A 24,301-nucleotide genomic window follows, 5' to 3' on the forward strand; every position below is an offset into this window, starting at 1 on the left:
GTTGCTACATACCCACTTTCATAGCCATATTTTCCTGCAAAATAGTTGGATTGCAGCTTTTCTTTTAGTTGCAAAACTGATGTAATATCAAATAACTGATTTGAATATATTGTATACCGGGATAAATTTAGAATTTGGAAACTGTGAAAGAGAAATATTTAAAATGTCAAAGAAACACACCAGTCACACCCCCAGTCAGGGAACTAGTGGAAAGGACAGGACCTTGCAGTGTCTGATCAGCTTCACTGAAGTATTTACCAACACCCAGTTTTTCACACTCGTGAAATAATGAAGGAAAGAAAAATAGCCAAAATTATAATTTCAGTACAGGTATACAGTACTCAGACAAAAGATGCATTAACATCAGCCAAATTAAACCAGCAGGAGGGAAAGAATTGAAGGAAAAAAGGAAGTAAAACTCAGCAGAATGAAAAGCAATGGAAATAGTGTCAAAGTTATGGATGAGAAATATGTACGATCTGTATTCAAGTTGCCTCTTTTCAGTTTTATTGAAGAAATAAAGCCCTACAATAAGTGATGAATCATTACTAATCCCTTTGATGGAATCATGTCAAGGAGAAACAAGTATATTTTTGGAACAGGTTGAGCTGCCATGTGTAATTCCATAAGCATCATATCCCATAGAGTCTATGGCCTGGGCAGATGAGATCATAACTCACTTATCAACATCACTACTCTGACGACATAAGAACAACTAAGCACTGTGTCTTTTTTTAAAATAAAGCTTTAATTTTCCCCACTTAATATGCATTTCTGTTTGCTAGGGCTTCTACATCAGTAGGGTGCACTTTAATGTGATTTTTTAAATTAATGACTTGTAATAACAGTTTAAAATTAATATCCATAAACTAACTGTAATTTTATGCACCTTATTTTGCAAACAACATGCAGGTATTTGTATCAAGCTAACAGATTATTTTTATGCCTAAACAATAGTGATTCTAATATATTATTCTTTGTGCAGCCTTTCAAAGTTCTGTGTTAGGAAAAAATTGATTCATAGCTTATGGCTAACATAGATTTGCTAAGGCGGGTTATACCAAATAAACCATGGCAACATCTAAATGTGGTCTTGGACACTGAAGTTTAAGTGGGAGATGAAGATTCTCATGGAATTGCAGGAGGGGAGAGTGTGTGACTGAAAACTCATCAGAACAACAGTTATATCATATTTAGTCCCTGAACACCACAATGTAAATATTTACCTCTAGCCCGAAATTCTCCAACAGGAATGACAAAGGCATCTCATTCTCTGATTTAGCTCTGTTTGGGTTTTTTTTACATCCATATAGATCATATGTAGGCCAGCAAAACCTTACACTGAAAAATTTTATCATGGATATAAATCAAAACATCCAAGTCCTTCCCCATGTTTGATTAAAGAGAAACTTTACAGCTTGCATGGTGTTAATAAAGTACAGTTTTGGTTTTACATTAATTAGTGAAATCCTCGGTGATGTGTTGCAATTATGGAATTGTCTACAAATATATTTGTGCCTAATGGGCTGGAAAGAATTACAATGACCCTCTCAGAATAATGAGATCTTGATTTTTGCCCTCTGTCTTGAGTGCCTGGTGAAAGGCAATGAACTGATCACATTACCAGCACTCAGAAGGAAACAGACTGGAAACACCTGTTTAAAGGTACATTACAAAATCTTTAAAGAGTCTTCTCAGTCCAGCTATTTCCAAATGAAAAAAATAGGTGTGGAAGGCAATATCTGTTTTCCCTCCTCTACTTCTGTTCCATAATCACTTTCAGCTCTCAGAAATCCATACTTATTTCAATAATCAGTATTTGGTTTCATTTCTGTTCTTCCTTCCATCATGGACTAGATCACAAGTCAGGACTAAGCCTCTTTCCCCACATTGTGACATGACAGGGACATTCAGCAGCATGGGTGCACAGCATGGGGATGTACTCCTAGAATGCAACTCCCCCCTGGGTCTGCCTCCAGCCTTCCTAACAATAACTCCTTGCCTTCTCTACTTGAATGTTTAGTTAGTCTTCATTATTTTCCTGCCACTACTGATGGAAATCATATATTTCTCCAGTGATAGTCCATTTACTATCTTTTGCACAGTGCTTTTGAGTGGGAATAGATCTATACATATATCTGTACTATCAATTTACACAATTTGATTCTGAATAAACTTAATTTTTATCACAGAAGTTCAGGGTAGTTAGTCACCATTTCATCATTATTTCTATCCACAAGCCCCTCTTCTGAAGGGGAAGGAAGATTAAAATTATTGATTTCTTAATTATTTAATACATTTTAATTCTTCACTTTGTAGTTCACCATTATTTTTTTTTATTAGGAGACTGAGTAATTTGTTTGAAAAATGCATTTTAGGTTACTTGCATTTTCCTGGATACTTTCTAGGGAATTTCACATTTTTTCTATAGGAAACATGACTGAAGAATTAATTTGTCTTATTTGCAATTAGATTGTTTTTTCCTTTAGATGTTTTGTGCTTTTAATTTCTTTCTCCTTTTTGAGATCTCTCAGCTAATAACTCCAACAACATAGATGAAGATCATATGGAACTGGCCCTTAACTGCAAAGTTAGAAAGTGCTCAGGAAAAAATAAACCTGCAGTTACTTTAGGAAAATACAAAAAAAATTCTAACAAATATTTTCTTGTTTTTAAAGCAATGGACATGACTCCTATTTGGACTTGCTTTTATAAGGCATGAATGAGCAGCATTTCAAGATGCTCAAAACCCTCCAAGTATGTAAAGCTCCAGCTGGGAAAAAAAATGAAAAAACCCCCAAAAAACAGTGTGAAGGGCTTGTGCTACTGCTTATCCTGCTGTCATTGTTTTCTTAAGATTCTGTTGACAGTCTTGCTTTACTTATCACTCCTCCTGTCAATGTTTCATTAGCATCCTCCTGCTCATATTTCCCTTTGCTACATTTATTCCTGTAAGTCAGATAGAGGGGCAGCACAATGGCTCTTTGCAGTATTTGTTTTCATGTATTCCTTCATTATGAAACTCATTTCAGCTGGACCTTTAAATAACTCCTAAGGAGCAAGAAAGAGGCAGTACATCCATCACACAGTGAATACAAAGCATTTAATGCAGATCTCAAATCGATTCTTTTGTTCAAATGCTAATTTTTATTTATTTCACTTCCCCGCGAGGCTTAGCAAGTAAAAATTATATTCATGCCAGTGTGGATTTATAACACAAGGAGGGAGATGAAATAAGAAAGCTGAGCATACTGTATTAGCTATTATTCATAAACTATTTCTACTTGTCAGACGTTTGCTATGAGGCTGAGCACTTCACCTCTCTCCCTGTTTGACCATATCTGAGAAGTTGTTTCAAGTTCACACATCACTTCAACTCAGAATAAATTCCATGACTAAAGAGACTAATTCCTGTTTCCTGGCACACTCTGTGCCTTCCTCCTAAACAAAGTTTAGTTAATATTCTAAAGGCAGAAACCCAGAAAATGTCTTCATAAACACAGAAATTTTTAAAGGAAAACAAAATTGCTCCCTTCTGGGATTTTGTTCTTGATAGTCTTTTTTGACTTTGTTGCTGTTGAGAATAAAGCAGGATGGGGCTGAGGGAGACTTCAATCTCAGTTTAGATTTCTCTGTTTCTTTCTTAAGTGAGGCTCTTTTATATTACCAAATTGATTTAATGTCAATATGCTGTCTAAAGTTCAAGTTGGGGAAAAGTGATGGCATATTTCAAAACTTTCTAGGTATACTTTCATCTTTTCAAATAACACACTTTCTCCACAACACTCTTTCTTATCTTCCTCCAAGCCCTCTATCCCCATAAAACCTCTCAAAAAAAATGTGGCTCATGATAGTTTTCAGCTTTTGCCCACGAATAGACCTACACATGGTCCTGTGTGTTATTTTTGCAGACATAATTGTTTTAAAATATCAAGGCATCATAGCTTTTGGCATTCTCATATGCTTTTTTCTTGCTGCTAGTCATTCTACACATTTAAGCATCTAAAATATATAGATGAAATTTACATATGAAACAGTCTGAAGAAGGGAAAGAATTTTAATTTGGTTTTAGAGTAATGATAAATAAAATATGGGGCTTTATTGACTATTTGAAAATTTTCAATCTGTGAATGTGCAACTAGATAATATTTTGAGTTAAAAATTAGGAAAGATGTGTCCCTGTGTTTTCATTTCTCCTCCATGGGGGTTATTGGCATTTCCAGTAAGTATTCATGCCAGCTGAATCTTGAAAATGTCTATCCAATAACATGCAGAGATGCTCTTATTGTTTTTAAAAAGAAAAAACCTTAATGGATGCGACAATTAAAATTAGAAATTTGCCAATGGTAAGAATCCCTTATGTCAATGGTTTGGCTGAAAATGTTGTAAAATTTCTTTTGTCAGTGGCAGCTGAGTATCAGCTAATCAGGCTCCAAAATGTAAATCTGTGGATGTATTTTGACCCATCTATCTTCCACTTTCAGGATATGCACAGAGTATAAGTGACCTGAAGACAACATCTGATCTGGGGGAAAGTGTATGCCAGGAGTATGTATTATTAACAAACAAAATCCAAAATACAGCTGTTTATATATTGCTGTTTGTTCCTGTATTTTTGTATGTGTGCTTTGGATTACCTTCCTTCGGTTTAGGGATTAAAAATAGAGAGACTAACCTTTACCCTCTCTACCAATTTGATCTAATAGTTGCAGGAGAATATTCTACAAGCCACTCCAAGGCTCCTAATACGTCTGAGAGAAAAAAAATAAGTGCAATATGTTTTATGTTTGTAGATATAGACCCAGCAAGCCAGAAAACCCTGCTGGGGATTACAGGTGAATATCACTGGGACACTGAAGGAGATCCTCCCAGTTTATTATGGAAACTGGCCTGTCTGGGAAGGACAGTGGATAAAATTGAGGATTAGGAGGCAAAACATGCTTCTCACAAAATTGGAAGTAATGTTTCTGAAAGTGGCAGCTTGAATTCCTCTTATCACCCAAAAATCTGTTGGCAACAGACGATCAGAAGTGGATTCAGCCATCACGGTTTACCACTTAGCATTACTGTCCAACTCCTGTAAGCCAGGATTTCATCATGAAGATAACATCTCCACTGAAAATTTCTCAACAGTCTCTTGCTTCAGTCGTATTTGCTTCCATTCATTTTTCCTCTTTGTGTCAGGAGACTTAGGCATAAAACTTAAAGCACATATCTTTAGCAGAAAACCTGGCAGCCCAGAAACCTGTCAGGGGTACTTTATTGATGCCATGGTGTCCAAAGCCTCTGGGGATGTATGTCCTGGGAACTACTGTGTTTGTAAAAAAACCTATAAAGGGTCTGTGTGCACCAGTTCTATTACTTCATGTCTTAATTCAGTTTTTTTCCTCTTCTTTACTCCTGAATGTGTAGAGATTTAGATCTCACAGTAGGCTGTCTAACAGGTATTACCTTGGGAATGACCTGCTGGGAGAATAGCTCAGGTTTTGTGAGTTAGGATTTCATTTAACTTTCTGAAATTCACCATGGCTAATCATTATTGCCACTATTGCATCTAGCACTGGTTTGCTAGAGGCAAATGCCTAAAGCAGTTGGTTTTATTGGTTTTGCAGGGGTTTTTTTTGTTTATTTTTGTTTTGATTTGGTTTTGGGTTTTTTTAATGCCTTCTTCTTCTCTTCTATTTCCTGAGAGGGATCAATGAAGGAGTCTGGTTTCTGCACTTTCTAAAATACTGTTACTTCCACAATTCATCAGAAAGAAGCACAAGTGCTTTGCAGTGATATAGTTTAGACTCCATGAAAGACCTTTACCTCCAGAGTATATTCCATGCAAAACTGAATCCATTCTGACATTGTAGTGGGAAAACTCATTCCCTTGAGATGGAGCAAGGACCCTACCTTTTATTAAGAGGCTATTTGCTGCACTCTTAGCTTGAAGGCTGGAGAGCTGGGGTTTGGGATGCTCTGTGGAATAGGCTCAGTGGAACTTGTACAGCAGATTCTGGCTGAACATTTTGGAAAAAACAAACAAACCAACAAACTCCACAATACCACTTGTTTCACTTGAAGGTTCTCAAAGTTTCTCCTGCTTTCTGAATAGGTTACCTCACCACCATGAAGGTGGCTTGTTCCATCTATTCTGCAAAATAATCCTTTCCCTCAGGAGCTGGCAATCTCCTAGCAAAAATCTCAAGCTGTGTGTTTCCTGGCACTGTGTGAAGATTGAAAGCATGTCTCTATGATTGGTCCTATCGCAGTAAGACAGGAACTATTAAGTGCTAGAAGGGATGAAATGCATATATATCTATCGTGCTTTTGACGTCTTTCATAGTTTGCCCTTCCTAGATAAGAAAATTATGCATTTTCATACCCACAAAAAAAGGGAAAAAACTCAAAAAACCCAATGAAACAAACAAAAGAACAAATAAATAAACAAACAAAAGAAAAGAAAAAAAAGACAAAAAACAAAAACAAACCCAAAAAAACCCCTAAGGCCCTGGCAGAAAGAAACTTCACTCTTTTTAAGGCTGCATTTGTTTTCTTTCACTTTAGAGCCAGACTACAACAATGTAGGGTCAATCAACCATAAAACTTCACTATTCTTAATAATAATGACCACTTGTCTTCCACATTCTAGAATCCACTCCTTCTCTTGGACACAAATAATCTGGTTTGTTCCTTTTTTTTTCCCTTTTTTTTAAAAAAAATATGCTGTATCATCCCTATAAACAGAGATAAATTAACAAAGAGAAAACTGATAGATTTACCCAAAATGAGCAAGTTTTGCCTCTGTATTTCATGATTCATTAACATTCTTGCTTCCTAGACTCCTTGTAACACTTCACCCAGTGAAAACACCAGCTGACAAGAGGGTAGCAGTTGTAATTTTTCAAGGAAATAATATTTTTTAAGATCAGAAACTATTTTAATAAGCAACAACTTTTTGATAAAAAAATATTTCCTATTTGATGATCTGCCTCTGAAAAGTGCTTTAAATTGTCATGCTTTCAGGCCTGGACTTCTAGGAAGCATGACATTCTACCATCTTTTGGGACAGTAACATCAAGAGGGGTACCAGGAACTAGATGATTTTTAACAGCTGCTTGAGCAAGAACTAGTTCAAAATAGGAGCCTTTTTACTTGGAGACAGACAAGGAACATGCATCTTCCTGAATCTGAGTGTCTGACCAGGTGCTTTTTAAGGCTTATGGTGCTCCTGTTCTTCCAAATCAGAAAAACGGCACTTCAATAATTCCTTTCCCTCATAGAAATTCACTCAGCTGTCTAGGACCTCCTGATCTGGATTTCCAGAATTCTTACCTTATTTTGTTAATTTTTCTGGGTATCCTAAAAGTGCACCCCAGGAGGTTTGTGTAGCTCACTATAATGCAGCAGAAGATTAGAAGTGATACCAGCTGTGATGGGGCTCATTTCTTATTGAAAAAATCAAACACCAACAATATAGTCACTTTCCCCTCCAACACTGTATCAGCTACGTTTGCAAAATAGCTGCCTATTGGTATTAGAGATGGTGGAGAGAACAAATAGGAGAAAAATCCAAATAACTGTATTTATCTATTTACACAGTATGGGTACCCAATACTGAAAACTGATCACAGTCTCTCAGTGCTCACACACATTTAAGTCTACACTCTCCTTACCCTGTAAGGAAGGGATAAAAAAAAAAAATAATTAAAAACCAGCATGACTTCTCTCAAGTTAACTCAAATGTTTATGCTGAGTTTTACTCTATTCCCGGACTGGTAATTTCAATCACCATAGATGAGTCACTCATTTGAGAGGAGGGTTGCAATCAAGGGATGAAGTGAACTGAAGAGCTAAAGGTAAATGTGTGCATCTAAACAACAGCTCTACTGAATACAGTTTAAATGAGACATTTTGAAAAGAAATCAGGGTTAATGGATGACCTTGTAAAAGCACTAGAAATATGGGACCACATAATCTAGCCGTGGTTGTACAACACCTAAATAGGTTATGCTCATCCAAGTAATATTTTTAGCTTGTTTTTCCTCTTATTCCAAATGTGCTTTTATGTATTTTTAGTCAAGCTTTCTGTCTCTTCATGCTGAAAAATTGCTGATGTTTTCACTCTGAAGAAATTGAGGACATTTCTGCTCCCTATGCCGTATGAATCAGCAAATCTTCCTTTTAAGAGAAATTGAACATTTTCAGAACAAAGGAGGAATAAATAGTGATCTTTCAATTATTTTTTTTCTTCTGCTTTTGACTTAGCGAAGGAGAGAGGAAATTAGTCCAAAAATTGGATATATAACTTTTTTCCAGAAATTTCCAAAATTTTCCTCCTAAAGCTTATTCTCCCTCAATTGTTTGCACTTTTGGATTTTATCCTATTACTATTTTTGATGTGATTATTTATATAGGAGATCAGTACAGAAAACTAAATCTCAGCTTTTGGAGGCTAAAAGCATGCATTTCAGATCCAAAGTTTTTCTGTTAGAAAAGATTAGGAGTTTATTTTGAGCATACTTTTTCACATGCTTTCAGCATGATTTCTTTCCAGCTCACTTTTCTTCACAGCACACACTTTGGTACTCTGCCTAGTTTGGTTTAGTGTGTCATACATATAAAAGTTCCTTTTCCTTTGCTGATGTCACTTATAACTATATAGAATGAAAGCAATTGATATTTTCTTATTTTTAGTACAACTTTTTTTGCTAGTTTTAGTTGCTTTGACAAGCCAGTAATTATAAAAAATTGTTTTATTCATATTTTTTACATATATATGTCACAATTCATTTGCCTGTGATTACGTAATGCACACCAGCATATAATCTGCAAGTGAACAAGGTACTAAGAGGAGCATAGAACAACAACTTCAAACCCCAAAAAAAAACTATTTGTGGCTTTCTCTCCTCCATATCTGAGAAAACGTCTTACAGGGTTTTTTCCTGGAGGGTTGATGATCAGTATTTTTTTCAAATCATGCTCCTTTATGGTGTTTCTAACTGGTCACCCAAAACATGAGTCAATCAAGTGTCATTATTTCATTTGAAAGGAAGGAATCCTGAGATTTCAATATATTCAAACTAAATTAAATAAAAGTCTTGGAAAAGACTAAATCCCAAACCTGTAGAAAAATGCTTTTCACTTTAGTGGAAAGTGGCACTTTGACTTTAAAACTTCAGTGACTTACAGAAGGGAAGGTGGCAGCTGAGGACTGCACAAGGAATAAGACTGTACAAGAGCTTTATTTAATCCTGAAATTTACAAAGCTTTAACCCAAAATTCACATCTGCATTGTGAATTCTCTGTTCTTTTGACCCATCTTCTGTCAGCCCAAGCAGGAAGACGTTAAGAAGTAGTATATGTTTATATTTTCATATATTTATATATTACTAATTGATGTTCAACATCATAACATATTCTGCAGAAGGGGGATTTTTGTTCCTTTTTTGTCTGGTTGTGTGTTTGTTTATTTTTTAGATGCTACAGTGATATGCAGCCACTATGATGGTCTCTGAGAGAAGGCCAGTAATTTTTCAAGAAGCATCAAAGAATTTTCCTTTGCCCTAGGTGAGAACATGTCTCAAGAACTGAGATTTCTGGGACTGATGGCCTAGTTTAAGAAAGTCACACAGAAAAAGAGGAAAGAATATATCTAAAAAATTATATATAATTCTGGGTACCACTTCATTTTTTTTGTCCACCTCTGCTTCCAATTTACAGAAAGAAATACTGCACAAGCCCTATAGTTTCCACTGTTGCAAGGTCAAGCTCAGTAATTTGTTGAATATCCCTAGCACCTCCTAGAATTTTAGTGTAGAGGTCCTGGAGTGACGTTTATATCAGAGCTACATCATTTTAAGGATCAGCGAAAGAACCAGGGCTTGTATTGTATCCAAACAGTCAAATGAGAACTACATCTCCCCTTGGAAAGTGAGATACTAAATGGCCTGTGATCCTCCCTGTTGGTGGCTTGTGTTTCCTTCTATGCTCCTTGAGCACAAGTCAGCACAGAGCACTAATGATGCCTGAAAGCAACTAAGAAGATAACAGCCAGATAGGATCCTCACCAATAGCTCATCAGTCTCCTAATTCTTGTAATGTCTCCCTATTAGATTCTTCCTTCATCTACACCATTAAAACCTGCAATTCAATTGACAGTGGAACCATTACACTGCTGCTCCATGTGGTAACTGAATGGAGAATAAGGCCTTTTGCAGCAACAAACTATAAAATGTGCCTCCAAGTCATTGACTAAAGTGGTGTCTCTTTTTTAGGTAACAGAGATACAAGCTGTGGCTAAGGAAGTACAAATGCAAAGAGAGTCTTATGCTTATAAAATACTACAAGAGAGAATAGACATAAAAAGATGGTAGCAACCAATGGAAAGTGAATATTTGAAATTGTTTTACGCTTCTTTGACATACTCCTTTTTCTCTTTTGTCAAGACACAATGGGAGAGATTACATTAGGACTATATTTGATGCAATTGAAAAAAATGTGAATCTTTGAAAGAATTTCAGTAACAACTATAGAAATTGCATTTTAGAAATCAGTAAATACATTCTAGGCAAGGAGAATTAAGCAGTGAGGAGAGAGTGGGCAGAGGAGAAGTAGCAGACAGCAGGCAGTATTCACAGGTGGTGCGATTAATGTGCATTCAATGTACTCTTTTATTTACAATGTTACTATAACTAATAAATGTTTTCAAGAATTTATGTTAGGGACACGTGAACTCAAGGTGTTCATACCGTTAGTCTCACTCAGAACCATTCACAAAATCACAGAATATCTGATCTGGAAGGGGTGCACGAGAATCACCAGGGCCATATTCTGGCCGTGCACCAGATAAACCCAAGAGTCACACCACGTACCTGAGAGTATTGTCCCAACACTTCTTGAACTCTGGCAGGCTTCATGCTCTGTTCACTTCCCTGGGGGGCTTGTTTCAGTCTCCAAAGCTTTGTCATTGTGAGTATTTGGCATACTTTATTTTCTAAAGGAAAATACTTGTAATATGTATTAGTTGATGAAGCAGTCTCAGATTCAATTTAGCACTCAGCATTTAGTTTTACTAAATTTTTGCATTGGAATGCTAGCTTATTTTTATTTTGTGCTATTTAACCACTCCTCTTTTTTTCAGTTTAAGCATTTTAGAGACTTATGCTTCCCCCCCATCTTTCTACTGTAGAAGAAGGTTTCAGCTCCTGAGTTTGTTCTCATTTAACAGTCATCTTTGAGAAGCAAAGAATAATTTCACACAAAAGTTCTTTCACTGGAAGCCATCCTGCACACATTATCTTGCTCCTGCAAAGGGTCACACAAGGTGTTCTATCACATTATTATCACAGAATATTCAGAGTTGGAAGAGACCCACGAGGATCATCGAGTACAGCTCCTGAGTGCCCCATACAGGGATCAAATCCACAACCTTGCCATTATTAGCCCCATTCCCTAGCCAGCTGAGCAAATCTCAGTGGCATATTTTCTCTTTGACTTTTTTTCTATTAGTCTCTTTGTTTTTTATCATTTGGTGGTTACATAGTCAGGTAATCTTCCAGTGACAATCCCAAAGTCAATAAATTGCTATCTTTTGTTGTGTGTGTGACAATTACTCACCAAATGCCTTTTTTTTTTTTTTTGAGACCATTAGAATATGTTTACCCTGGGTTTAGACATTTTTCTTTAGATTTATAAAAAAAATATATTTTTTAAAAAATTTTTAAAAAATTTTTTTTTCTAAAAAAAATATAAGTGCTCAAAATTGAATTATGACTGATTGCCTGCCACTGCTATAGGTGTTTTTCCACAGTTCATATCTGAGATATGTTCTGCAACTTAATTTTTTAATAATGCTGTTTATGTCTGGTGCCTTGTTTTTGTTTCACTAGATACTCTAGTTATTTTAAAACTTCAATTCTTAGGCTTAAATTCATTATCCTCAAAAAGGATACAGTATCTGATATGCCAACTTTAGCTGACATCCTATACTTTCTAAAACAATAAAAAAATTTAAAATATTATTTTACTTAAACACACAGTTTGGGTAATATAGTAAAAAGTTATTTGTCCAGTACATATTCAGTTTGTATATGTTCTATTTTCTCCTCATTATTTTAACTCAGATATTTATCATATTGGCTAATGCCTCGTGTCCTGCTCACATGTCCCATTCAGTGAGGTCTGGTTCCACCCACAAACTGCCTCTTGAACAATTTCTAGTAATTACTCATTCCTGAAAATAATGTTTCTTGCATTTCTCTCGCTTAAAATCCCATTGTTGTTTTTTTTTTCTTTCCTTTATATGTTGTAAAATGTTTTTCCTTCTAAGAAGCACACCATCTCTGTGCAAAGGCAGAACATTATTGTTTAGGGCTTCATGAAGAGACAAAAATCTTGTTTCAACATTTTCCATTGCTTCTCACACTTCTATGAAGTTTAACCTGTATGACTGAGTACTCTTTTTCTTCCTGTGTTGAATTTCATAGGATGTTTTCACCCTGTCTTGATTTTTACAGTGTAAATCCATCTCTATGAAGCACTTGTCCAGTCTCTCACTGGAGTCAATGCCAACCTAATACAGTCTGTGTAATCCAAAAAAAACAATTCACCCAATCCTCTGGAAGACACCAAAACCTGATGTGATTAACCTCCCCCCAAGCTATATTACTGTTCTACTTTTCTTATCTTTTGTAACATTTCAAAATTGCCAACAGAATATTTCCATAAACAGGAACAATTACTAATTTGTTAAGTGAATACACTGTAATATTGTTCAGTTTCCATCCAAAATGTTCCATCAGCTTGGAAAAATTTAATTGCCATTTTAAGTTCAAGACAGTAAATTCTATAAACCCTTATGTCAGTTGCAGACTTTCATAATCTAGATTTAAATTAGGAATCCTCTAGATTAATGGTTTCAAAATTATGAGAAATATTTTGACAAGCCTTCTTCATCCTTATTACCTGTATGAAGCTGATATTTTTAAAAGGAAAATCTTTCTGGCAGTGCAGTGGTTTCCAAACTTCTGTATCATTTTGATAGCTGGTTGGTTCTTTCTCCTTGGCCATTAAAAATACTATCTTTAATCACACAAATATTAAAAAAGCAGAATGACACAGTTCATTTTTTCAGAAGGTCACTTAATTTCATGAAGTAATACAACTATTTTTATTCTGCTAATATCTTGGCCTTTTTAAAGCAATTTAAACCCTATTAGAGACTGATACACTTAATTCAGGAAGCTTTCTTTCTGTCTGACTTGAAACTCTCCTGCTTTTGTGCATTTTTCCTACATCTAACCCTGTAGCTTTGGCTTCTTACTGAAACTGTTTTCCATATAGACAAAATGACATCAGGAAGAACACACGAGTGTGCCCAAATCAACAGGTAGAATTGGATTTTTCAGGACCTACCAATGAAAACAGAAAATAAGAGCCAGATTACTGTCAGGTTTTTTAAGTTACATGCAAATATCTTTTCAGATCCAGTCTGAAACTGTCTCAAGTTTTATTGACTGGGATCCATTCTTACATCCAAAGTTTGCTCCCACAGCTGTGACAGGTGATTGCTAAAGCACAGACCAGTAGATAAAGATTTTCTTGCTCACCAGATTTCAGCTTGCAGCACAGGGAAAAGGCAGATTCATAAAATTGATATTGTTCTCTTCTCAAAAAACTGGTAACTGATAAGCTAGTTCAATTTGTTACTTCTATGGAGATTTATGTAAAAGTAACATAAGCAGAGTATTTTAAAAGTTTGAGAATATCCCAGGAAAACTAAGGGGGACCACAGCTTGTAATTTAAGCTCTCTCTTTTTTTTTTTTCTTTTTTTTTTTTTTTTTGGGTTAAAAAAATAAAATATATCTGCTGGAACTGCACAGCTATGGGATACAGAAGGTTTTTCTATAATTCTTTCTCTTTTTAAACTTTCAATGTTCAAAAGACTGCAGCCATTAAAGATTGCAATTTCTCTGCTTCCTTGCAAACAGAACTTGGGGGCAAGGTTTCCATTTCATCTGTAGACCATAAAATCTCCCAACCATTTCTTCCTTTCCTAGTATAAAACTACTTCTAGCATAAAAGTGGAGTTATTTTAAACTTTAAACTATGACTTTAAAAAAGTCATAAAACCAAATCATACTTTCTAGCGAACTGCTGTAAGAATTCCTTGGAAACTGCAGAGGAAGAAAAGCCAGAAACTGTTTTGATTTTAAGAGGTTTATTTTTAATCAAGCATTTTGCTGTTCATCACTGGTCTGAAATTCTCTGGAATCTAAAGCACTGTAAATATAAAACATTGAACACTGGAGAGTCTTCAAATGCTCATAAACACAGTAGTTACAATGCTTTATAAGAAAGCTCCAGTCTCAAAAGTATAGATCTCCTTTCTATAAACCAATAACCAGATGCTGGGGTATCTCTTTTGCAGCAATAATAACTTTGCATGGTACAGAACTATTTGCATGTTCAGCTCACCTTTAAATTCCTGTGCAGCAGATTTTTAAGTGCTGCATTACTAGTGCCAGTTTTGCAAACTTAAAAAATGGCAGGAGTGCAAGTTCATTGTGAAATGGAATGTATTCAGAAGATAGGAAGGTGTTTCTAATATTGTAAAGGTATGATGGGAATAGATTAGCCCTGCCAGAATTCTGATATTGCTAGGATAGCCCAGAAAAGGCCACACATCCCAGGCATAGGTCCACAGAATATTCTGAGTTGGAAGTGACCCACGAGGATCATTGAGTCCAACTCTCAAGTAAATGGCCTGCAGGGGGATCGAAGCCTTAACACTGATGTCATTAGCACTATGGTCAACTGAGCTAACTGCAAGTTAGAGTTAGGCCTTCTGTGCAAAATCTGAAATTTCAGAATCACATCTTAAACTATTGCTTGAAACTTTTACAATAACATCAAAAGTAAATTAGCCAGAATTTAAAATTAATTGCATTCTGATCAGATTTCATAAATTAAGTTACGCTGTGTCAGCACTTAGAAAGAATAGACATGTGCTTGAGGAAAAAAACACCTGAAAAAAAATTCAGTTCTCAGCACAACACAGATTTTTTTTTTTTTTTCCTTGGGCAAGACATAAAGAATTTTGAAAGGTAAAGGTAGATCCTGATAGCTTTTTGAGAACTTCTCACTCCCTCCCACATTACTCTCCAGTTTCTCTGAAGTGGAGCACAGAAAGCTATGTTAGGCATGTACTTCTCCCTGCATTATGCAAGACCTCTCAAAACAAAATCTAAAGGCAATTGGATACTGAAAAGAGACACATTTAGAACTAGCTGAGTGAAAACTGAGCAATGCCCACTTTGAAAAACAAAACCCACCTGACATTCCTCCCCAGACAATAGCCTTCTAAAGCTAAAATCTTTCAAAGATATATGAAAATGATTCTTGATATTTTAAGCATACAGCATAGGCTGAGAGAAAAGCAAAGAGAAGAAAAACAAGTCCCAATTTCTAGTCCTCATTCCTAGACTTGATTCTGTATTTCACATCCATGTAAAATTATTTTACGGAAAACTTTGCTGAGTAGTTATTAAGAGCAAAATCTTCCCCATTTTTAGATAAATTTGTCAACCACAGGAGTACAAGAACATTATTTTGTGTATTGTTTGCCTAACGCTGACACCACTTCATCAAGAGGGGAGACATTTCATGCTGTTAATAACAGCCTGCCATTGCTGAGCAGGGCTTGATGGAATGTTACTTTGGTTTGATTAGCACAACACAGAGTCTAGAGTGGCAGACTTCCACAAAGGAAGAATAGCAGCAAGTTAACACTGACTAACTTAGGAAAGATCTGCGGGATTAAGAGAATTGACCACGAGGCAAGTCCTATTAATATGACTCCAGTCATATTTGAATATAAAATTCAGAAATCAAATAAAAAATCCAACAAAAAGAGAACAGACTACTTATTACAAGAATATATTTCCTTTAGTTCCTCGTAATTTGGCCCCACACAGGGTTATCAGTTGAATGAAGTTTTAACACTGATGTAGCCAAGAAGGAATTATTTAAAGCCTATGCATTTAATTGCTGAGAAAAATCAACAAAATATTGAAGATAATTTCTAAATGAGAAAGGAATAAGAAATATCAGGGCTAAGCATATTGTCCTCATGACAACATCTAATTGCTGACCCTATAATCCTATTGTGCCAAATGACAGCGGATCTTACTGATGAGCTTCCTGATTCTGTAGAGCAGAAATTAAATTAAAATCTTGGATCAGACAGCACTCATATCAGTGTGCTTACTGATCTTGATGGGCTTCATCCTGGAAGATACTGAGTGCTGCTATGAAGCATGAATTTTGTGCATCTTCCAGCAGAGAGCTAAGCATCTTTCCCTAGCCCCCCAGGACCCTACTGAATGAAGCTTCCTATCCAGGTCTTAGTAAATAGCTTTGGGACTAATTACCGCGTATTGTCTCCTTCCTCAGTATTTAGCATTGATATCATCTGTCTATAAACAGATCAGATCAGTCTCAGACCAAGACCCTGAGAAAAGCAAGCTCTAAATGATTTATTTTGACGGCTGCCTGAAATTTTTCATGTATAAGAGACCTGCATGTCATTTGTATTATATGCAGTGTGATGCCAATGCACACAGGGGTTAAATCAGCCTTTGTTCACCTGCTCAAACCTCCTGCTTCTCAGATAGTACACTGCACAATAGCACTGAACTGTGTTAATAGGTATGAATTTGTTAAAAACACAAAAATAGTATCTACAGGGCCAGCAAGTCAAATCATTAATGTTAAATGTATCTGAACCTTAATTTTGCCAATGAAAATTAAGGATTCCCACATTCTTAGCCTAAAAATCATTAAAAGCATTGATTGGTGTGAGACAATGTCAGCTATAGTTTAGAGCAGCAAGAAGAAAACAGAAAAGTGAATGCTGCTCTTGGGATTGTCTGCTTTTGCTTACTGCAGAATGTGTTCCTGGGAATAGTCAGAAAAACAATGATATCTGTAAGTGACTCTTTTCTCTTGGCATTTTTTTCAGAACAAAATTTGGTACCTAATGCAACAGTTCAGTGATTTATTCAGGCCCTTCAATTCCCTTTCACATTTCTTTCCTTGATCTCAAACAGGACACTGCACTGAAATTTTGCAAATATTTCAAAACTAAACATTTGATCAATTCACACCTTATCAATCTAATTTTTTGGTTCTTTTAAGATGCTTCATTTGGCTTCACTTTTTTTCAATTATTAATTATCATTCAAATGAAAAACTATTTCCAAGATATGTGAAACTCTTGTTGAAATATGCAGGCGTTTCCTGCTTCAGAACTCTGTCAGAATGTTTTCTAAATGGAAAATTTATCAAAACACGTTCCTGGTTTTGATGAATATGTGTGTTCCATGAAAAGGGTGATCAAAATATTGAGCAGCTCCACTGTGAAGCTTTATTAATGTTTGATCAGCACTTTGAGAGCTTAGCTATAGAAGTGCAAATCGCTTTGAATATGATAACTACAATCTCATAGCAAAACAATGAGACAGGAAAAGTTGAAAAAAATCAGGAAGGTGACAGTAAAGATGAGGAACTTAGAATAAGTTCAGGAGTCTTGAAGAAGGTTTGTTCACCAGGTAGAATTTTGGCCTATCAGGCTCAGCAGGAGAGGAAGAAAACATGGTCAGAATGACTATAAATATAAAAATTGCATTTTAATTGTACTTCTACATATAACTTTGGTTAACACTTGCAATGCAATTAAAAAAGATCATCCAGGTGTTATTAAATACATTGCTCCCAAAATCAAGTAAGCAGATGTCTCAAAGAACTGTTAATGGCACATGTGGATTTCACATTTTTGAAATATTAGTTCTCACTTTACTAGAACATGTCTAGAAATTCCATACAGACCAGTCATTTCTTACTCCACAGAAATTCTTTGTGCCAGGTACTTGAGCTGAATAAAGGTTTCCTCATATCACAGGCATCAAACCAAGGCAGTAGAGGCAGAAAGCAGGATATCAAAACTATGAAGTGCTCCCTCACACAATCAGGTCACAGAGATCTTGCACTTAAAAACGATAAAGGTTGGGCTGAGACTGCTGCTTTGCAGCTATGCAGAACCATCAGCATGAGAAATCGAGCACAGGTCCCTTTTTTTCATGGATCTGAACCAGTGTTAAAAGCTACCAGCATTTCCAGGGCAGCAGCCCAGTTGTCCAAATACCAAAGGCAATTGATCTTTTGTATTTGATACCAGTGAGAAAAGGCTCAAGTTTGGTCCTAGCTCCAAGTATTTGCCATCTCCATGCCAAATTTAATCCACAGCAGAGAGACACTGCCTTCAAACAACACCAGCTCCTCTAAGGATTAAAATGTGCAGTACTTAAATGAAGAGCAGGCAGTACTCTCAGCAATATCAGACATGCAGCTTTTTCAGGAACACAGTGTCATGTAGTGGTCTATGACTGCTGTAGCAGCATCATGCAAGCAGTGTTTTGCAGTATCACACATTACAGAATACTGGCTGGGCGTACATGGATTGTCAGGTAGATGCTGCAGACTGATTTACCCTTCTGCTTGTCCAAATATTTGGAAGCTTTGTAATGACCAGAGCAGCCTTTTTTTTATCTACTATCTGTGTTTTCATCCAGCACTTTTTATACATACAGCAAACCTCTTCTCCCTGAGCTCTGGTGTTCCACTAAATAACAACACATTTAAAGTTAAATTGGAAATTCATCTCCTGAAAATAACTAAATTAAAGAATTCCCAGTTCAGTTTGTTTTTTCTTAATTTTCTAGTTTGCCAAAAATGAACCACAGCAGACAAAATGCTGGAGCATTTACTAGCTGACTTCCCAGTAAGAATGACACATTTTGTCCAGAAATGGCAAGTGCCCCAGTTTATATTGTAGCTGCCAACCCTCTTTAATATTCAGAGTCTAATGTCTGCACAGTTATCAAAGGCAGACACTTGTTTCTGCTCACTCAGGCGAAGAAATATTCCAGCTAAAAGTACAGCCTCCCTCTCCTGTGTTTTTAAAAATTCTTCCAAATAAGTACATGCTATTTTAGAAATAAATAAAGAAAAAAAACCCTTAAATGCTTTTCTCTCTTCTATCAGACAATGCTAGATTAATGGGCTGCTTTATCTTTTTGACATGTCCAAAACCATATAAAGCTACCCTCTAACATTTTTGTGAAAAATAGAATCTCCTCCTGATGAAACACCTGACACTTTGACTAGTGAAGGAAGAAAAAAAAAAAGAATAAAAATGTCCATAGGAATGAACAAAATAAATTTATTGCTATCCCCATGAACCGGTAGGATTAGAATTGCCTTATTTTATTCAAATAAAAGAAAGATCAAACTTGAAAAAAAGACATTTCCTGACCAAAAGAAAAAAGAAAAAAAGAGGTCTAAAAATCTGGCCTCTGCTGAACACCCTATGTGATTCCTTAACTTCAGTTTCTACAGTGTAAGAGGCAAAGATTGTTGTCGACCTCAGTGTTTCAGCACTTATTTATCCAGAGAATTATGCAGTAGCTCTCCTGACAAGGTTTCCACGCAATAAGAATTTCTCAGCTGGTTCCCATTGCCTTTCAGTTTTATGCTAGCAATGCACCATTGACAGAAATGGGAATTTGAAAAATGCAGGTATTCCAGCACAACCTTTGTATATCTATTTAAAAATGGGTAAAATTAAATTATTTAAAATCTGAATATAAAAGATTATTTTTGTTTCAGAGACAACTGAGATGAAATAATGCATTTTTGTTAATTCATGAGATATTTGGTAAGAAGGAATAACAAAAAGTCTTTTGAGATTCCACTAAGACAGTCAATTAGATCAATGCTAAATTCTACCCTGAAAACACTTGAAAATGTTGAGCTTTAATGTTGCTACTGAATTGGAGTACAGTGCCTTACTGAATCAAACCCCCCTGAGTTCTCTGGAACTCAAGGGGGTTTAGGGCTCCAAGGACTCCTAAGTAACTCCCGTGTTAATTAAAAATTATGGAGCATAAATAAAGTCCATTCATACTTGAAGAAAATAAGATAATGTGTGCTAGCCTTATGTGGTCTTGTACATTTTGTCTAAGCACCTCCATGATGTATTATGTTCCTTTCTAGAACTGTGTCATGACGTGACTTTACCTTTAAGGTGGTTGTGAGAGCTAAGGAAGTTGAAGTTGCTAGGGACTGAAAGGAGTCTCTTCTCCTGACCAATTATTGGTCATTACTGGGAATTGACAGCAATATTAACCATTGAAAAGGGAGATTAACTTGTGAACCCTACCTTAAGATGTAAAGTCAGGGCACTTGAGTTCTCTTTTGTTTCCTGGCTGTAAAAGGTAACAGAGCTCTGGCTGGCCTCCTGTTCCCCGCCCAGGCCATGCGGCCAGGCCGGGGCTGGGCTGGGCCTGCTGCGGCTCCCGGCCGGGAGATGGGGCCTGCGGGGTTTGCCCCGGGCTCTGGCCGGGCCAGGCCGGTCCCTGGCTCCGCTGCAGTTTTTGCTGTGATGGAATTCACCAGAAACTGCCGAGTAAAGAAAGAAAGGGGCTCTGAACCTGCAGCAAGCAGAGACAGCGACTACACTCTCCAGAGCAGCTATGAAGAACCTTCCATCGCAGACAGCTCCAGCTGCTGTTCGGCAGAGATCTCCAAACTATCTACAAAAGCCTGGGCAAGATTTTAACTCTTTCATTACCCAGATGAGACTTGCAGATTAATCTTTTTATCCAGAGAGAGAAAAAGAGAGTGATCAACATGAAAAGAGACTTTATAAACTACCAGTGACAGGAAAGAAAAGAAGCTTCAGAAAAGGTACAGAATAAGGAGATGCTTTAATTAAGCTGAAATATCTTTCTGTTAAAGCTATGGAGATGGACAATGAAGTCCTGAAAAGAACTCCTTTAATTCATGATACAATATATAGGGAGGAATGGAGTGTTCAAAGTGTAGATTTTAAGTAAAAAGTAGAGTAATTGTGATAAAAAAAAGTGCTAGTATATTTTGAAGCCTTGGGGGGCAATGAGAAAACTGTTTTCTAGTGAAGCTCACAGAAACAGATGAAGAAGACTTTTTGCTGTTGAATAACACATCCTTAAAATGCCATCCCTAGACTCATGGCCCATACACACCTCAGAGTGATGTGAAAATGGGAGGAGTGAGCTCTGATAACAGCAGCTCTGGGCGGCTGACATCAGGGCAATGGAAAACTATAACAAAAATAGTTTTCGTGTGAGAAACCCCATAAATTAACAGAAAGAAACTTCTGTTTCTCTATAAAGACTGGTGAAAAGACTGTAGCAGGAATTGGGACTGTTTTAACCACCAAAGTTCCAAAGTTTTTGTCTCTGTTGTCGTGTGAACAAGGGAAGTTTATTCTGGTGTTCTTATTATTGTAGTTTGTCAATAAACTTTCTTTGTTCCTTTTAAGTTTTATGCCTGTTTTGCTTTTGTTCTAATCCATATCTCACAGCAAGAAATAAGTAATTTTTTTAGTTACTGGTTTAAAACCACGGCAAACTGGATACATGCATGTCTTGATTTTGCTCCTCTTTTAGTACCTGAAGTCTGAAGAAAAAACGAAGGCTTAAAAATGATCTATATCAAAAGTTAATCCTTTTTTTCTCTATTCACATTTTCCTGTGGGTTAATAGCTAGGATTGAACCAGGCCTCATGTATAGAAAAATGCTATTTCTTTTCAAGACACAAGATTCTTGCCTCAACAAAAAGAAAATAATTGAAGATTTGGCTTATAAATATAGTCCTTGTAATCTCTCTCTTTGAGGAGTAAATTTATTTTTGCATTAATTAAAAAAAAAAAATCCAAAAAACCCAACCAAGTAGTCAAGTTAAGAAGAGAGCCCCAAGGACTTTTAAATAGACTTCATACTTCAATTCAGACTGGAAGTTCCCATATTCAAGTGAAACAGGTTTCTTGGGATGTTTCTTCTAATTAAGAGATGAATTACTGAATCCCTTGGGTGTTTTTCAGAGGTAATCGTGTAAAAAGTTGTTTTTTTTGCAAAACTGCAGAAAAGTGATTGGACCTATTTCAACCCAAGCTGCAAATACCTGTAGCCGCCAGGAGGCATTTTCCCTGCCCTTTCATATTTGGATATTACAAAATCAACACCTTGTGAGGATGCATTTATGTTTAAAAAGCACACAATAAACATATTTCTGTCCCTTTTGTATTCAAACCACAGGAAAACTCTGCCAGACAAATTCAATCCAAGTACAGGAATGTAAAGCTGAGCAGAGCTGCATAGTGCACAACACAGCCATCACAAAAGCCATCAGACTTTCCTGTGTGGCTCATGAGCTGCATTACCAAATGTTAATAACTGTATTTTTTACTGTCCGATTTGAAAGATGGCATTTGCTTTCCAAGAAGTTGATCCTCTTCACTTTCTGTACATTCAGCAAGAAAAAAATGGATCTGAGTCCGACACCAGCTACATGCAAATTAGGTAAGAAAGTAAGTTAAGCAATTTAAGCATTTAAGTTAGCAATTTTCTTCAGGTTTGCACAGCTTTAATTAATGGAAGTCCTTGAAAGTTAGGTTTGATCTCCCATATCTACACAGATGCTTTGCACAAGTTTTCTGGTTGTAGACACTTGAAATGTCCTTGATAAAAAAAATTGTATTAATGAGAGTTTGTATAAGGAAGTTATTAAACTATTCACAATTCAGCTAAGGACTAGACTTTTTTTACAGAAGACTATTTAAGGGATGCTGTGCATTTGATTTCAACTAAGATCATGGCTTTAGCTCTGTATTATCTGGAAAAAAATAACCTCTGAGTCTGAAACATAAAACACAGAATCTTTTTCCAAAACATTAAAACACCTCAGGGGTATTCTTTTTAGCTCCTCTCCTGCTAATTTTTAAAAATTAAGAAACAGAACAAAATATTATATATAATTTTTAAAAAAAATAAATTAGACAAAAGGAAAGGAAAAAAAAAAGACAAGTGGATTTAGAGTTATCTCAATGCATCAATAATGCATTGCTTATTGAATTGAATTTCAATTAACTGTATAAGGTTTCTACACTGAACTGGTAACCTTTGAGAATGGAGGAAAAATAAATACTAGTACTGTTCCTAATTTTAGGAACTGTTCTTGTTTTCATGCCATGAATCTCTACTGTTCAGTAAAAATTCCCAAATACTTCTGTCGCCATTAAATTTATAATTTTATGAATCATTGGGTTTGGGCATTATGGGGCAGTTCTAGAGTTTCATTCTCTTATACATTGATACATGCCATCCTGAAGAATTCCTAAGCATTCTAGTTTAAATTTGCCCTCATGTGAAATAAAGGCTGGTATAAGGTGAAAAATAATAATTACTTTAATTGGATTAAGGCATGTTTTAGAAAAAGAAAAACAAACCAAACCAAACCAACCAACCAAATAAACAAAAGAACCATCACCACCCCTTCCCCCCAGAAAAAAAACAATAAAAAAACAAGCATAAACACATCATAACCAATCAAAGCTATAAAGTTTATACATGTATAACACTGGAGCTAAATCTGTTAACTTTTGAAAAGAGAAAAATTGGGGGACAATTGGGAAGCTTGAACCATCAAAAATCTTTCACTAGTGACCTTTAAAGCATAAAAAAAATCCTCCATAAAAAATTACTGATTTTAAGTCTATAAAAAGCTTCCTTTGCCTTCAAACCCTCATTTCACTACTAAGTTGAAAAGCAAAGAAAAATACATACAGCAGTCAAGGAAAAAAAGCCTCAAGAATGCAACTTCTTCTTCTGAAACATACTTAAATGGTCCTTTTCCTCTGCTTCACAAACACCTTTGACACAAAGATTGTAAGCTTTTGTTATTCCCTCATCTGCTTGTTTTTGAAATCCGTAACATAAAAAGGAAAGGCATGATGTAGGGGTCGTGCTTTGTTCCTACAGCACAATAAAGAACAACACAAGTGGTTCAGCTCTTTTTTCTTAAAGATCCAGTTGGTAGCATTTAGAGTAGAATGTGAAGTTTGAAGACTTTTTTTTTCTTTATCTCAGGCTATTAATTCAACAAACCTATGGATTAAATTACTGGCATCATCCTGCATTTCCTTGATTTTTCTTGATGGTGTTGCAGTCAAATGCCAACAAAGTCCAGACTTTAAGGTTCAGAGTGCATAACCTTATGCAAATTGACTGATTATTCCACCAGAAGAGTTCTGCTTTCTACAGCCGAAATTTTCAAATTTTTCCTAAGGGTGGCAATTGCAAAACTTTATCAGTTCTTTCTGTGATCCTTGTTAGAGAAGAACAATTTAAAATCTCAAGAATTCTTTCTATTTA

General features: G+C 35.9%; 1 long non-coding RNA gene across 3 annotated transcripts in view; it reads right to left on the minus strand.

Moving 5' to 3' along the window:
- The window catches only part of LOC111930130 (uncharacterized), an 82,761-nt gene extending 62,379 nt beyond the window's left edge, over positions 1–20,382 (minus strand). Inside the window, exons 1-3 of one of the 3 annotated variants that reach the window (XR_015287784.1) lie at positions 20,268–20,382; positions 11,940–11,979; positions 10,860–10,972 (exon numbers count right to left, since the gene is read on the minus strand). This is a non-coding gene — a long non-coding RNA (uncharacterized LOC111930130). The remainder of the gene's footprint in view (positions 1–10,859; positions 10,973–11,939; positions 11,980–20,267) is intronic. The other 2 variants (XR_015287786.1, XR_015287785.1) reach the window with 2 other exon arrangements.
- Positions 20,383–24,301: the final 3,919 nt, after the last annotated feature.

The sequence above is a fragment of the Cyanistes caeruleus genome, chromosome 6 (assembly GCF_971803275.1).
Source record: "Cyanistes caeruleus chromosome 6, bCyaCae1.hap1.1, whole genome shotgun sequence".
NCBI classification, from domain to species: Eukaryota; Metazoa; Chordata; class Aves; order Passeriformes; family Paridae; genus Cyanistes; species Cyanistes caeruleus.